This window comes from Vanellus vanellus, assembly GCF_965231255.1.
Source record: "Vanellus vanellus genome assembly, chromosome: 13".
Classification (NCBI taxonomy): domain Eukaryota; kingdom Metazoa; phylum Chordata; class Aves; order Charadriiformes; family Charadriidae; genus Vanellus; species Vanellus vanellus.
This window is the reverse complement of record NC_138918.1, coordinates 20,881,715-20,897,121: the sequence shown is the minus strand read 5'-3', so window position 1 is coordinate 20,897,121 and position 15,407 is coordinate 20,881,715. Positions and strand designations below refer to the sequence as shown.

At 51.0% G+C, this 15,407-nt stretch overlaps 1 long non-coding RNA gene across 1 annotated transcript; it reads right to left on the bottom strand.

Moving 5' to 3' along the window:
- Positions 1-6,253: 6,253 nt before the first annotated feature.
- On the bottom strand, positions 6,254-11,335 carry LOC309677212. The gene is made up of 3 exons (XR_014269669.1): positions 11,207-11,335; positions 8,280-8,326; positions 6,254-6,342 (listed from the first exon to the last, which is right to left on the bottom strand). It is a non-coding gene; the product is annotated as an uncharacterized lncRNA (long non-coding RNA).
- Between the last annotated feature and the right edge of the window lie 4,072 nt (positions 11,336-15,407).

Below are 15,407 nucleotides of genomic sequence, written 5' to 3'. Positions count from 1 at the left end.
GGGACCCGCTCAGGAATATAAAGCAGCAGCTGAATTACTGCCCAGACGCTGCAGGCATGAGAAATTAACTCTTTCAGGACTGGAAACCTTTTGTGCTGTCAACCTACCTCCTGAAATACCAAGGGCAGGCACATGAAACTGTGCAGAGGAGACAAGCTATAGGCTCCTGTACAAGATTTAAAAGTCTTTTGGAGACTGCTAAATAACTATTGCAAAACCCTCTCTCTGTGGACTGGTGCACCCCTGAAACTACCCCTCACCTCTCCTTGCTCTATCTGCCTCTCCCTGCGCTGCTCTCTAGCCACAGCCCCACCAGCAGCACAGCGGGCAGGAGACATTACTTGTGGGTCTGTCCCTCACCCCCCCCACCAAACCAGAAAAGCAAGAGAAACATGGGACATGGACAGGACAACCCTTCTGCCCTGTGCACAGCAGGTCTGATGCACGCAGATCACATGCACAGCCTGGCTGGGAAGGGACTAACAACCCCCAAACCCAGGTAGCGACCATCTCTTTTCCCTTCCAGGTCTGCTAGCAAGATGTCCCCTGTGCAGGGTGGGTATTTTTTGGTGCTGGACCCTGGTGTGTGGACCTCTGGGTGGGCTCAGGTCGCTGCTGCTGGGTTGCGCGAGAGCTGCTTTCCCATCTCGGTCCAGCAGCGGGGATGAAGCATTTGGTTTGCGCAGACAACACAGGGAGCATTCAGAGCTGCCAGGCTTTTGTGCACTGATCCCCTCGGGGCTACAGCAGAGAGGAGGAGGGAAGGGGTGAGACATGTCCCCCCAGCTGCCAGCTGGACCGTAGCATAGCTAGAGCGAGCTGAAAGAAAGCAGGAGCCTGTACTCAATACACTTCTTGTCCTCCTTCCTCTGCAAATCCTCCTCTGATCCAGCAGCCCCTTCTCCCCCCCAGGCCCTCACCCTGCACTCAGACTCTCCACCATGCCCCGACCTTTCTCCTGAGCCCCAACCCACAGCAGCAGCTTCTTGCTTGCCCCAGAGCAGCCAAACCCCTTCCCAACACAGCACGAACCAAGCAGACTGCTCCCTCCCTCCGCCTCCGGTCCTTGCAGGTCCCAAATAATTCCCTCACGCCCCCACTGACGCTCTCTCATCTTTCTCAGCCAGTGAATTTTCTCACATCCTCCCACCTTTCTTCTTCCATAAATACCTTCGGTTGCTTTTTTTAACCCATGGAAAGCGTAAGCATCTGCAACATCCTGTAAAGAGGGAGGGCTGTGAAACTACAGCTTGGCATTTAAGCCTGCCCCCCCCCCAACCCCTGTTTCATTCAAGCTCTTGCGGAAGAGACACATCTCCAGTTTATAATTTCACATGCCTCCTTCATGCCCCTTTTCTGGATTAAGCAGCCGTGGGTCTACCCAGTCATCCTCACTGCCTCCCTCTGCACCTTATCTAGTTTATGACATCCCTCTTCAGGCAGGGGAACCAGAACTGCAGGCAGCACGACACATCTAAAATAATAACAAATAAAAGCCACTGCAGTGATTGCTTTTTCTTCCTCTCCTTCATTTCCCAGGGATTCCTAGATCTTGGATGGAGATTTTGGGTTTTAACTACTGCATAGCACTGGGGTGACGTTGCCACAGACACCCCATAAACCTCGTGTTTTGCTCTAGTGGCAATGACCAGCTCAGACCATACCCCTGCCCACAGAGATAAAAGGGAAAGGCACACAGGGCAAGACTTTGAGATGCTATAACCCACCGAGCATCCAGGAGAGATCCTTCTGCAGCCCTTCACAGTTAAGTCTTTTTTTTTCAACTGAAATATTGTCAGAAATATCGCTACGATTCATGGTCTTCCTGATGTATTTTTATTTCCTGCCTTTTAGCCTGCTATGTAGCAGGTTTAGTCATTCCACAGGAGCTTAGCTTCTTTAGGAGACCCTAAAGAGACTGCAAGAGACCCCTTTGGAAATCCAGGTGGGCTTTATCAACTTGCTTCTCAAGCCATCTTCATCGGCAGTATGATATTGGAGCTACTGACCATTAATAGTATTTTGAGCAATAAGTATTTATGGCTTGACTGAGGGACCACCGGGTTGGAAACCGGTGCCCAAAGACATATTTTTTGGTGATCCCCAGCAGATCTGATTTCAGATTGCAGTGGTTTTACAGAGGACTCGCAAAATATTTCACGCAGTCTTGAAATTTGCTGCCTCCTACCCACAATACACAAATTTTCGCTCTGCCATGACTGCACCCACCAGCAAAGGCTGTAACCTAACCCCTGCTTGGTTTGGGGTTAGCACCACCTGGGAGGTCAGTAACAACTGGTGTACCTCAGGGGTCAGTGCTGTGTCCAGTCCTGTTCAATATACTCATCAACGACATGGATGAAGGGATAGAGTGGACCACTAAACTGGGAGGGGTGGCTAACACACCAGAAGGCTGTGCCACCATACAGCATGACCTGGACACACTGGAGAATTGGGCAGAGAGAAACCTTATGAAGTTCAACAAAGGTGGGCAAGTGTAGGGTACTGCAGCTGGGGAGGAATAAGCCCATGCATCAGGTTAGGGGCTGACCTCCTGGAGAGCAGCTCTGTGGAAAGGGACCTGGGAGTCCTAGTGGACAACACGATGACCATGAGCTAGCAATGTGCCCTGGTGGCCGAGAAGGCCAATGGCATCCTGGGGTGCATCAAGAAGAGTGTGGCCAGCAGGTCGAGGGAGGTCATCCTCCCGCTCTACTCTGCCCTGGTGAGGCCACACCTGGAGTATTGTGTCCAGTTCTGGGCTCCCCGGTTCAAGAAGGACAGGGAACTGATGGAGAGGGTCCAGCAAAGGGCTACTAAGATGATCAGGGGACTGGAGCATCTCTCTTATGAGGAAAGGCTGAGGGACTTGGAGCTTTTTAGTCTGGAGAAAAGAAGACTGAGGGGGGATCATATCAATGCTTATAAATACTCAAAGGGAGGGTGCCAGGGGGATGGGAACAGTCTTTTTTCAGTGGTGCCCAATGACAGGACAAGAGGTAACAGGCACAAACGTGAGCATGGGAAGTTCCATCTAAACATGAGGAGGAATTTTTTTACTTTGAGGGTGGCAGAGCACTGGCACAGGCTGCCCAGAGAGGTGGTGGAGTCTCCGACTCTGGAGACATTCAAAACCTGCCTGGATGCCATCCAGTGCAACTGCTGTAGGTGGCCCTGCTCTTGCAGGGGGGGTTGTACTAGATGATCTCCAGAGGTCCCTTCAACCCTGACCATTCTATGATTCTGTGAAATATGAACATCTTCCCACAAACCAGACAACAGCCTGTGCACCGGGGCAAGGAGTAAGGTGGCTGCTCTGTGCACCACAGCTTCATTCTGAGGAATGAAAGACTCTCGCATCCAGCTCAATCCTTTCTCTCTTTCCTTTGGATGCCTGGGATCCAGCAGCAATAGATTTGTGATTAATTTTCTGCCTTCATTTTGCTGTGTGGTGGGGAGCAGATGGTATATGCATGACGTTGAGGTGGCAGAAAAGGACACCAGTTGAGTCACTTCAACCACAAACCAATTTTGAATCATCCAGCTGAAGCTCTGAGGGTAGGACAAGCAGTGAGCCAGACCGGAGGAGGACACTAAGCTATTGTGTGCAGGCCCTGCCATGGTCCGCACGCCTTTCTCAAGGAGCTGGCTGTAGGACTCCCCTTTCGCTGACCTCGCTCCCCAACAACAGGCCCTTTAAGCTATTAAGCAGAGGCCTGGTGGCTTTTCCCATTCCTTTATGGTCTAGGGATAGAGCTGCTTGTGGCTAAATAGACGCAACTGCCTGGGCAGGACAGGAGTTGGAGATCAAAGCTGACAAGACTCACACGCTGAGCTCCTGTCTTCCTCAGCAGCCGTGACGGGGGATGGAGAAATGTCTTGACAACTGGTGATGGAGAAGGACAATGCATCCCACTGGGAGAGCTCCTGGGGATGGCAAAGCATCATACAGGAGGTTCATGCAGAGGATGACTCAGAGAAGCACTGGCTCCCGCAGGATCCTCTCCAAACATATGCTGTCAGTACACCATGCAGCAATGCCAAAACCAGTACAGGCTTGGGACCTGGTATGGGTTAATCCCAGTGGGCAGCTCAGCTGCTTGTTCACTCCCCCCCCAGTGGCATAGGGGGCAGAATTGGAAGGGTAAGGGCTGACATAAAGGTGGTTTAATAGGTAAAGTAATAGCTGAGTGTGCAAGCAAAGCCAAAGAAGGAATTCATTCACCACTTCCCATTGGCAGGAAGGTGTTCAGCCATTTAGCAGCTGGTGGTGTTTAGCTGCCCACCAGGGTTAAACCAGGACAAACACGACTGAAATCACCTTCTGAAAAGAGGCAAAAAAAAAAAGGGGGGGGAAAACCCAGAGACCAGAGTAAGGAAAGCCCTTGGTGAGAGGCAGAGTTCAGGCTAATGTCCCTGGGACCCCCCCACACTCCTGCCCCCGCAACAGGAGCCCTCCTGGCCCTTGCATCCCTTAGGCGGCGAGTCAGGACCCCTTGTTTTTGCAGGTGTGGAAAGGGAAATCCTCCCCCTCCAAGGGAAACTGAGTCCGAAATGGCTGGAAAGGCAGTGAGTGTCCCCCCGGGGTTTTGATTACAGCAGGAGAGCTTCCTGCAATCAGAACACACAGTCTTCCTCCGGGAAAGGGCCAGAGGTATGAAACCAAGTTGGGGAGATGTCAATGGGACACAGGGCATGCCGTCACCAACAGCCGAAGTGGTGCACAGGAGAACACGTAGTGCTGTGGCCGCACATACCTACAGGTTTGGGGCTGCTGCTGTGAGCAGCCACGGTTCCATCACCGGTGGAGGACCACAGGTGCCCTGCATGTCCAACAGCACCAAGACATGTCTGCCACGCAGACACCAAGCTGACCAGGGTCTGATGGGGTGGCAAGGTTGGCGAACCACACATTAGCCTTGGACCCTGCTGAGGCCAAAAGGCAGAAAAACCCATTACTTTAAATCCCAGCCCCTTTCTGAGTGGAAAAGATGAGCAAAGATCCCACTGCTCCTGCAGGCTGCTGAAACTGAGTTAGAGATTTCTCGCCATGCTTCTCCTGACTCTTCTCCTCCTGTATATGAGACCAAAAACTTGTAGCTTTTTCTCTTCTACATCTCTACTCTGTTTTTCTTTTTCCAAATGCTTGGTTTGAGAGATCCTCCTCCCCCACTCTTCTAATCTGGTCACCGGCTTGCGGCCACCTCTGTGGCACTGATCTAGTGCCACGTGTCCTCACTCCCACTTTGGGTCCTGTTTTTCTCTGCTTTCTTTTCCACCCTGAGCACATCACAACCCCTCTACCCAGAAACTCCCATACAGGGAATACTTTCAGCAGCACATAAGCTGCTCTAACATCTTCACACTGTTCTCCTCAAACCCCGTCATTTGTGAACTTGCTGCCAAGCTGTCTCCCTTTCCAAACTCTCTTGATCTCTCTTCCTTCTGCCTTTAGCGTGGCATGAGCCCCTTTTCCCTATCTTTTCCTGTAGCTTCTGGCACCTGGGGCTACCTCCATATATCTTACTTGACTCTTTCCATGTCTGTGAGTCTTTGTGGCAGAAGTGTAACAGCCCTGCGCTGCCCATACTCATGCATGTAAAAGGTACGATTCTGCTTCCTCAGCCTGGAAGAAGACTTATTAGTAGGGCCTGTTGCCACAGGACAAAGGGTAACGGTTTTAAACTAAAAGAGATTAGATTCAGACTAGCTATAAGGAAGAAATTTTTTACAATGAGGGTGATGAAACACTGGCCCAGGTAGCCCAAAGACGTTCTGGATGCCCCATCCCTTGAAATATTCAAGGTCAGGTTGGATGGGGCTTTGAGCAACCCGATCTAGTTGAAGATGTTCCTGCTCATTGCAGGTGGGTTGGACTAGATGGCCTTTAAAGGTCCCTTCCAACCCAAACTATTCTATGATTCTAAGAAAAATGCTGGTGTCCCAGTCATCACTGGGCAGGAGAAAAGATGATGGCAGGCAGGAGTGCACAGTGGAAGGTGCTGTGTAAACCAGCACTAGTGGAGGGGTGGAGAAGATATTTTGGATATGGATTAAAAGGACGTAACACATCAGCAACTACAGCAATACCAGCTGGGTATGTGAACCATGCCATGGTTTCCTTGACAGCTGAGAGGAAGGAACAAACACCAAGTAGTAATAGTAGGCATCGTTTTTTTTCTTTCCCTTACCAGCCTTGGAGGTCCCTGCGGGAAGAAGTGCAGAGGCAGCACAGCCTGGCGAGCAGCACCTACCCCGCTACACTCCCCTGCTCTGGTGGGACAGGCTGCTGGACTGCAAAGCTTCCTGTAAAACATCCATCATTCCAGCCCCGTTAGCCACCTGCAAAGAAAACATGGGACCCCATGACACCCATGTGGCAGGAACAGGAAACAGAGCCCAGCATCTGGACTCCTTCGTGGAGGCTTTGTGAGCAACAGCCTCCCACCCTACTCCGCTACAGAAAAATAGCATTTTTTGCCTCTTGTATCACGGAAATAGACAATAAATATCCCATGTCCTGTTCCTCCATGTCTCTCAGTTATGAGGTAAAATCCAGCGGTACTCTCTTCCCTCTCTGTATGCTCCGAGGGAATGTTTTCAGGCCCCACAGGTATGATGGGGAGTGGAAAAGCATCCACCTCCCCCCCTCTGGATGGCAGGGAATGGATTAGGACCCAGACTGCCTGGCAACACCTCCCTCCTGGGGGAGGAGGGAGCAGGGATGGCTACGCCAGGATTTTGGGGCATGTTGTCTAAAGCTTTTCACTTCCCCAGAGATCCCAGCTGTTGGGTTATTTGCTGCTGATGGAGGCCTCTCTGGTTCCTCTGCTGATCTCCCTCAGGGTCTTCTCCATCTCTGCTTGGCTCAGTTGTCTCCTTGCTCCTCTCCAATGAGCATCCTGGGTTGCTAATGCCACCCTGCCCCTCTAATCTCCCTTTCACTCTCGTGATGGTGCTCAGGCCACTAAGGAGATTAGCCTGGCCTCAGTTGCTCGTCCTCCCTAGCAACAGGGATGTCACCTCTCGGGAAGCCATGTGCAAGGGCGACACATGTGCTGCCACCATCCCAGTGGCAGTGCAGCTCCGGTGCCCTCTCCTGTCCAGCCACAGACCCAGAGGAGGTGCCCAAGCCACAGCATAGGATGAGGTATGCTGGGACAAGGCATCAGTAGGACATTTCCCCCCCTCTCCCCTGGGGTGGGAACCTGGGAGACCTGCACCCATCCTCACTTGCTGTCCCCTCTTTTTTGTGTGGGAAGCTTGAAAACGAGATGGCCAGGATGCTCAAGCAGAGGACGGAGCCCCCCTGCACTGCTCTGGGGCACAGCTTTGTGCTCCAACAGCGCAGCAGCAGATTTTAAAAGGCCATTGAAACCCCAGCCCTAAATAAATCAGCACATTCCTGCTGCCTTTGCAAAGCCAACCATTCGTGACAGCCTTTAAGAAGAGCCTCCCGGGACTGCTTGCTGCCCTGTGCATCCTCCCTCGGCCGTCGGCGTGGCGCTGAAGCAGTTAACACTGAATGCACGGGCTCTCTGCAGATCTCTGTTTCCGTGACAACAGCTCCCAATGAAACCCAGAGCTATAAAATCCCATTAAACATCCGCAAGAGCCTGCCTGTGCTGCCTGCACAGGCTGCCACCTGCCGGCAAACCCCCCTACCAAGCTGACTCACATGCCGGGGCAGAGCTGGGTGGCACTCAGCACCCCAGAAACACGGCTGAGGGGAGCAGCACCAGCACCAGCATCCTAGCAGGATGCCTGGGGCATGAAACTTGGCTACCAGACCTGGCTTTTTGGCTAATGAAGGGAGGCTGTAAGGATGGAGGGTGCAGGTATACACCCCACAAGTCACCAGAGCCTTAGGGGTCTCCTTAGGAGGGCCACAATGCCCATCACTGTGACTTTGGCTGGCAGAGATGCTCCTCTGGGACCAAACCAGCCCAAATTCACCCAGAGGGGCTCTCAAAGTTTTGAGGACAGTAAGCCACTGTAATCTATTACAGTTTTCTAGCTTCTGACACTTGTTTCATCTGCTTGTGCCAAGGCCAAGTGGAGGGTCTGGGCTGCTATGAAGGGTCTGTGAGGATGAGACAGGGCAGCGGCCCAACACGGATTTCACACTGAACCCAGCCCAAGCCAGACAACAGGACTGGAAGGCTGAGGAAGGATGCTGGGACACTGGTACTTGGGGTCCCTGCCTCACTTCTGTGCTTCATTTACTCCCCTCCAGCTTTAGTCCACTCAAGGACTTCTAAATACCCCATATACTTGACCTGATTTGAGAAGTTCAGGCTTTTCTCTCTCTGTGCTTCCACCACTCCTGCAATAGGAAAAGGCATCAGAAGGTCAGTAGGAAGTTAGGGGGGTGCTACACATTTAAGGTGCTGATCCTGATGGCAGAGCTCAACCGATCCTGCTGTGGGTAAGAAAAGCAGCACTGAATTTGGGCTGGTATCACACAAAGGGTGCTCTGGCTATTGGGCAAACAGGGGTCTGGCACTCAGGAGGTCCTAAGGAGTTACTGCTCCTCATGGGGGAAGTGGTCCAGGAGAGAATGGGCACCATCCTTCAAGGGGAAGCTCAAACAACAGCCGCAGGGACAAAACCATTCCCATGTGCCTGGTGCTGGGGCTCAGTGACCTTAGATGAGAGAACCTGGACACGTAGTGTCCAGGCTTATTATAATACAGCTTATTATACAATATATAATAATATATAAGCCACATATATAACAATATTAAGCCTAATTACACCATAAGGCTCTTGCATCTGAAGCTGATTGCAGGACTGCTCAGCCACAGATATTTTTTCGTTGCATCTTCCCCTCAGATGTACCCTAAGTCGCTCCCCTGTGCTCCTGGATGCAGAGGTGCAGCTTTTCCTTCCATTTGCAAGTGCTGCCACAGCACTTGGATCCTAGGAAAAAGCCTCTCCTCTGCTTGGGAAAGGATGGGGCAAAAAGCAAGCAGGGAGCAAACAGTGCTGCCTTCATCCATCCCCCCGCCCCCCCCCCCCCCCCCCCCCATCATCTAATTCCATCGCCGGGTACAGGAGGGAAAACATTCACAGGGACTTGCAGCAGCAGGAGCCCTAAAAACTGGCATCTGTGGGAGTCAGGGGAATCCAAAGGGGCCATGGATGAAAGCTGACACAGAAAGAAAATGCTTTTTTTGAGCTATAATTGCTGGCACAGCTGCTGGCCAGACCCCCTTCCAAAAACTGAAACATGCCAGCAAGGGGATGGAAATCATTAACTTGTTCGTTTGCGTGATTTAACCATTTCTATCTTCCCCTGCCCCTTCAATAAGCTCAGATTTCTTAAGATTTCCAGCACCCCAATGCTGCAGTGCCTGCCCCCCCCGCCCCCCCCCCAACCCAGAGCAACAGGCAGGGGTTGAGAGAAGACCAGGCTCCCTCTCCCCTCCTCCTCAAATGCTTTTAAAGGCAGAAACCATGGGCACACAGCTTTTCTGCAGGAGTAGATATCCAGGAAAGAAGCCAAACAGCACCCAGGAGAAACCCAGAGCGGTTTGATGCTCTTTTCAAAGCACGGTGGCTCAGAAAGCCCACAGCCTCAGAAGGGAATAGGAAAAAAGCCTAAAGTCTTGCAAATGAAGCAGTTGGCTGAAAACTCCAGGGTGATCTAGGAATGATGCTGAGGCAGGGTGGGGACCTCTGTCAAGATGAGCTGGGACACAGCCCTGCCAGACACTGAACATGCATTTAGTGGGCTGGCTAGTTTTGCTGTGGGACACCAAGCCTTTGAGGTTCCTGGGCTCAGCTACAGAGACGGCGTGGGTCTGCAGCCTTATCTGTGCGTGCTCTGGATCAGGACCACCTTGTTAGAGACAGCAAAGCAGCAGGAGGGAGGGAGGGAGGGAGGAATGTGAGAGCTTGCAAAGCATCTCACTGCGGGAGTTCAAGCTGCCAGGAGGAGGGGACGCGTTTCAGGAAACCCAAAGAGGCAGGAAACCAAGGGAGAGGGACAGTAATTGAATCCATATGTTGAAAGTGAAGAATGCATCTGGTAGCAGACTAAGGGAGAAAGCCCATGCTGTGGGGACAGCACGGGGCACTTGCAGAGTCACATCAACCTCCTGGACCAAGCAGAAGGCTGGATTCAAACTAACCACAACTGCTGAGATGGGTTACTTGTCACTTGTGCAGGCTTCCAGGTCTGCCCCCGTAGTAGCTACAGGTCAGGAAGATTCCAACCTTAAACTTATTAACATCCTAATATAACAGTTAATGCTGCAAAAAGGTGAAGGAAATGGCTATCTTGTGACAAAGTGACAGGGTCAGTTCTACAACCGTGTCGCTGAGCGTGTACAGAGCTGGGAAGGAAAGTGGACAACAGTAACATCAGAACATAATTTTGCCATTCATCTGGCAAAGGGAGGGATGTCAGGTCCACTCTGCTCCCAGAGAGCAGTACAGCTGTGGTGCAGGACTGCCTGCTCTTGAACGGGCTCACTCAGAGGTAAGGACACAGGAAGGGCAATGAACGAAGAACCTGAGTCCGCACGATCATCGCAAGGCTGTCCCACTGGTTTAGGTACTCCCAGGTTCAGGCTACAGTGCTGGAAACGCTCCTAAGACTGTTTACGGCCTCCTCCTTCCCCCCCCTCTTTTAAAACACATTTGCAAAGAAATCTGAAACGTATGTGGTTTGAATAGAGAAGCCTAATGCCAGACTCCTGCACTAACAGAGCACAGCATCCCAGTTTGGGAAGGGGGGAAAAAGAGCTCTGACATTAATACCCACCGGGCAATCCAAGAAAACAAGGGAGGAGATGGAGCGCAGGACTGCAGCACTGAATGGCCATACAGGCTTCGGATGTGTTGTGCAAATTGCTGCGTTTTACATAGGCAAAAAGTCTCTCAAGAAGGCCCTCAGCTTTGGTAAGGTTCTCTGCACCTTCGTAGGCTTTGCACATTGCTGAAGATGAGTTTACTGGGACTTGTCCAACACCTATGTTTAAAGCTCTGCAGGCAAACCTGCAAATTGCTGCTCTCAGGACTTATCCTCTCAGTAAAGAAGAGAGTAACACCACTCATGCTGTCCCAAGTCTCCACCCTTGGGAATCCAGCTCCGGAGTGTTTCTCTTTTCACCTGTACCTCTCCGCACACATTATTAGTAGGACTTTGCATCCAGTCCAAAACTTCTGTGGTCTCAAAACACCCAATTGCATCTCATACCTGCATTCATGTCTCCCAGCTGTTCTCTGCTGCTGTCACTCCTGGCGTTTCTTCTCTGCCTCCTCTTTCACCAGCGTTGCACGGTGCATCATCTGTTGCATGCCGTTTCTGATTCTCCATGACAGCTTGCTGCAGAGCAGGAGAAACAGCTGCTTAGGGGCTGTAGGATGGTTGGGTCGGGGGAAAAAAAAAAAACCCAAAACCACACCACACAAAAGCAGTTAATATCCCTCTTTGGAAGAGAGGGAGTAAGAAGCATGGCAGATCTATGCAATGAAGGAAACACTTAAGAATTAAGAGAAGGAAAGGGCATCTTGCTCACTAGAAACCTATTTCTAAAGTTATTCAGTTCTGTGAAGATGCTATCAACAGTCATTTTCTGGGGGTCAAACAGAAAGCATTGGCCCAGTTCTGTATAGAGGTCTTCCATGCTTGAATACATCACTTGCAACTTCTCATACTATGTCTTGGCATCCTTAACAAAGCTGCGAAAGCCAGAAGTCAAGGACCATGAATCAAACATCAGATGGAAAACGTCAGAGCGAGCAAGAGAGCACAAAGTACTGCAACACCCAACTTTATCTGTGGTTCCTCTCCACTCAAAGAGACACAGACACCACCATCACCAGACCGTGATGCTGAGACGAACCCAGCCTAACCTGCTCAGTGTTTGGGTGAGGCTTATGCCTCCTACAAAGGCAAAACAAAAGAATACACGGTTGGCAAATAAGCAGCATCTTGCTTATGCTCCGCCTCGCTGGCTGGATGGCAGCCCCATGGCACACGTCTACAAGCACCTCCTGCAAAAGCAAGATTTCATGGGACAACCCCAACTGCTCAAAGTCCATCACAGCACCGCAACACCCAGCAACTTGGGGTGTCCCTTGGCAAGCACACACGATGCACAGCAAACTATCAACCTCAAAAAATCAGCCCAGAAACCCCAGGAAAGCAGTTGGGTAACTCACTTTTAGACAACAACTGAACAGAGCAGCAATCCCTTTGGCCAAACTTGTCACGGAAGCTCAGAATGACAGAGATCCCCTGCTGATGGCAAACAGCTTCCCTGTAGCACCCCAAGTTTCCCCCCACAGCTGTAGGGGAACACCCCGTGGTCCACACCACGACAGAAATACCTTTTCCCACATGATGGGCTCCTCTGCTCCCTCCCTCCCTCTCCAAACTTTGCTGAGACCCATGAATCCCTTCTGCCATAGCTCACATCCACTTTGAATTTTTTTTTTCTTCCTAAAAGCAAAGGGATATTGTCATTTTTTTCCACAAATTTGTGTCACTCTTATCTGCGTTGGTTGGAACATTCTGATTATTATACTGCACATTCAAAATCTGTCCTTTTGTCATGTTTAAGCTTTTCTTCAAGTTCTCAGCAGACACTAAAAAAAAAAAAAAAAAAAGAGAAAAGGACAACATAAAAATAGAGAAGAACATTCCTAAAATATTTGCTTTAAGCAGGAGCATAGTTTCTACCCTGCAACTGTCATCAGGGCTCCAGACGTACTCCCTGAAAATGCCTTTGACCTCACTGCCAGAAGAGTGGCTCACACCCCCACCCCCCTTGTTTAGATCCAGTCAAATCACCCCCATGTACTGACAATTCCCTGCTTTGGGCAACACCTCAGTGCTCCCTCAGCAGCAGATCTCCCAGGAAATCCGGTCCTTTCTGCTTTTGGATGGTGTGTGTGCTCAGACCAAGGGCAAAGCTCACTCATACATGCCATCACGTGCATTTCCCAGGCAGCTGGAAGATTTCTGCGGTGCAAATACAAACCAAGTCATACCGAGCCAACACCAAGGCTCTCCCCTCTATTTTTTTGGCAGTGTTTTGGTGAGGGGTGGGACACGACAGGAAAAGGTCTGTGAACTTCAACAATCTCCGGTCTCTGAAATGAGATTAAAAGGTGACTTTGGACCTGTCATTTAAAGCTGTTTAAAAGACCAGCAGCCCCAGAGAAGGGTGCAAAGACACCGTGAAGAGACTTGCCCAACTCTAGTGCAGCATAGCGAGATTGGCTCAGCAGCCTGGGACAAGGGATGGAGCGCAGTTATACTGGAGATGTTACTGTAAGTTAGAAGCTGGCTTGTTAGCTGAAGGTAAATATTAGACCAGGTAAGACAAAGAGCAGAGCACTAGGGGTGCGTGGGTGGGCAACAGTCAGGCATTGAGCAGAGCTTTCATCATCTTCTGTCCGGGGGACGGATACATCTGCAGTCCACATCCTGCTGCTGCCTCCTGCTTTTCTTCCTCCCTGGACACTGACTCAGCACCACCAGCCTTTTATCACAGGACAAAACAATAGGTATCCTTCCTTCCAGGCATCACATCCGCTCATTTCATCCATGTTTCTTTCCTTCACCACCCAGCACAGTACAGCACAGCCATGGCTCTAATAGGAAAAAGTCTTCCACTGTAACACCACAAATAAGGCATCTTTGGGATGCAGCCTCAGACTTTGCAGCCACAGCAATGAGCACAAACCGTCTTTGTTCAGAGCAGCTGAGATCCAAACTTCTATTCCCAAGCCATGGCAAACATCTCGGCTTCACTGGGATCTCTTCTGATTCCAGGACTTTGTGTCTTGGAACTGGTCATGAGAAAAACTGGTCAGGAAAACAGGACCGTGCAGAAGGCGTTGAAAGCACAGCCAGGGAGTATTTCCAGGTCCTGGAAATCATGGAATCACAGAATGGTTTGGGTTGGAAGGGACCTTAAAGATGACTGAGTTCCAACCCCCCTGCCCTGGGCAGGGACACCTCCCACCAGCCCAGGTTGCTCCAAGCCCCGTCCAACCTGGCCTTGAATACCTCCAGGGATGGGGCAGCCACAGCTTCTCTGGGCAACCTGCGCCAGTGCCTCACCACCCTCAGAGTCAAAAATTTCTTCCTAATATCTAATCTAAATCTCCCTTCTTCCAGTTTGAAGCCATTCCCCCTTGTCCTATCACTCCATGCCCTTGTGAAAAGTCTCTGCCCAGCTCTCCTGTAGCCCCTTTAGGGACTGGAAGAGGCTCTAAGGTCTCCCCGGAGCCTTCTCTTCTCTGGGCTGAACACTCCCAACTCTCTCAGCCTAACCTCACAGGAGAGGTGAATCATCTAGGTGTGTTTTCCTAGCCATCCAGATGCAGGTGGCTGGGAAACAAACGCAGAGGGTACCAACCAGTTCCCCGAACTGCCCACGGGAAAGCACTCACCTTGCAGAGAGCTGTTTTCTCTAGTTCTGTACAGACCCTCTCCGGAGTCCCCAGGCTACCCCAGAGCAATGTCTCCTCGGAGACCCACACGTTAGGTCCTGCTTTTAGCTGAAGAGGTTGAGGCCACACACCATATCATGCTCAGGCCCACTCTACCAAGTGAAAAAAATAAAAATTAACTTAATTCTTAGTGCCAGAGGCAGTAAGCGAGTAGGTGCATGATGCATGCAGGCATCAGGACTGGCAAGTAGCACTCTCTTTCTTTGCCATCACCAGCTCCCACTTGTAAGATCAAATGCAGAAAGCATTAAAGTGATGCCTACGGTCCCACAGATTCAGACCTATTCAAGTGCTTGTTTCCTGCTGACCTGAGCCAGAGTCCAGCACAGTGACAAGCACAGAAATCAGCAGAAGGATAATGCAGGGAGATGTTTAAACGGAGATGAAGAGATGCTTCCCGAGGTGAGCACCAACCGAGCGTCAAGGGACAGTCACTGAGCACGTCTGGGCTGCAGGGTCCTGCAGCAGGACAGGCAGATCTCTGAAGCAGCTTGCTAGGTGAGATCTTCTACTGTTTGGACTCCCACATGACTGAACACGGGCAGTTACTGAAAAACAACTGCTCTTTACTTGTGCTGCTTCCCAACCTGTACAACCACCAGAATGATTTTCTGAGCAGGCGGGCTCTGTCTCCAGACCAGTTTTGCGTTTAGATCCCATCCTCAGGCAAGCTATCGGGAAGGAGAATCATAGAACGGTTTAGGTTGGAATGGAACTTAGGGATCATCCAGTTCCAAGCCCCCTGCCCTGGGCAGGGACACCTCCCACCAGCCCAGGTTGCTCCAAGCCCCGTCCAACCTGGCCTTGAACACCTCCAGGGATGGGGCAGCCACAGCTCCTCTGGGCAACCTGGGCCAGGGGCTCACCATCCTCACAGTAAAGAATGTCTTCCTGATATCTAATCTAAATCTCCCCTCTTTAGAAGACCTCAG